Source organism: Nestor notabilis, unplaced genomic scaffold, assembly GCF_000696875.1.
Source record: "Nestor notabilis isolate BGI_N333 unplaced genomic scaffold, ASM69687v1 scaffold14025, whole genome shotgun sequence".
Lineage (NCBI taxonomy): Eukaryota > Metazoa > Chordata > Aves > Psittaciformes > Psittacidae > Nestor > Nestor notabilis.
Window position 1 is genome coordinate 14077 of NW_009927989.1, and position 1564 is coordinate 15640.

Sequence of the window (1564 nt, forward strand, 5' to 3'; positions counted from 1 at the left end):
CTCATGTATGCACAAGGAATCTGAAGTGCCTCAAAATTTTGATGTGTCCACACCAGTGGCCTAGAGTGGACTAGTACTCACATAGAGCTTAAAAGATGCAAGAAAGTTTATGAGACTGTTATTTATGTGTCAAGGTTTTGGTATGGGGGGAGGCTGCAGGGATGGCCTCTGTGAGAAGAGTTCAGGCCAGTTGTAGATGGCTCTGACATGGACCCACCACTGCCCAAAGCTGCAAAAGATATTGAAGAAAGGGTAAAAATGATGTGCAGCAGCTATGAGAGAGGAGTGAGAAAATGTGAGAGAAACAGCCCTGCAGACATCAAGGTCAGTGAAGAAGGATGGGAGGAGGTGCTCCAGCCACCAGAACAGAGATTCCCCTGCAGCCAGTGGTGCAGACCATGGTGAGGCAGGCTGTGCCCCTGCAGCCCATGGAGGACCACAACAGAGCAGATGATAGTCACACTGCAGTCTGTGGAGGATCCTGTACTGCAGCAGGTGGATGTCCCCCCTTCAGCCCTGACAGGAGCTGTGGCCTTTGGAGTGGAGCCCACACAGGAGCAAGGTTTTCCAGCAGGAACTGCAGCCCTTGGTGAGTGATCTCCCTGTCCTTACCTCAATCCACGAGCTTTTCCATCTCATTTTCTCTCCCTGTGCTGCTGAGGATTGAGAGTGAGAGAGCAGTTGGGTGGGCACCTGGCAGTCAGTGAAGGTCAACCCACTGCAGAGGCACATGGCATACAGGCACCATTAAAGAACCAACCGGGGATAGGGGAGAAGAACAAAAATTTAGAAAATAAATCTGATTTCAGCCTGGTTCTGAACTGAGGGATTTCTGATTTGAGCAAGTTCAGAAGTGAGTGGACCCTGAATGGATAATGAATGTATGTATGATTCATTCACCTTTCTTCCTAACTGTGGAGACAGGTATTTGTGATAGCTGGTAAATTAAAGAGTCTGGGATAAGAGGCATAAGTTTTATATATTTATACGTAACCCAAGCTCAGAGTGGAGAGAGGTGTTATCACACAAACCATACAACTTCTTATTTTCACCCAGCATTGAATTAAGACTTTATTTTCTTTTACAGCTTTTCAGTTTTAAGCAAATGCTTGCTTGGACCAAGATGTTATTTAATTCAACATTAACCTGTCATTGTGAGGTTAAGGGAAATTGCTGCCTTCCCCTTAACAACTGTGATATCCAGCAGGACTTGTTCAAGATAACAAAGAAATTCAGGACTGAGATTAAATTGGAATCAGAACTCCCACAGGATCCCGCAACTGCAGCAATGGCATTGGGGTGCTCTCAGCATCAGCTCACGTCAATCTTAATGACTAAAGCTGTACTGATCTTTTCACTACAACTCTCTGCTGGATTTGTTCCCTGTATGAAGCCGAAATCCTGAGGGTAACAAAACAGTTCATCTCCTTTAAAATCTCCAGGGTAATGCATATGCACTGGAGGATCTTTGAGATGAAACATACTTTTTTGTGTTTGTTACAAATATGAGTGGACATAAGATACATGACATACTTCATGCTCTACTATGTTTTTTTGTTGTTTG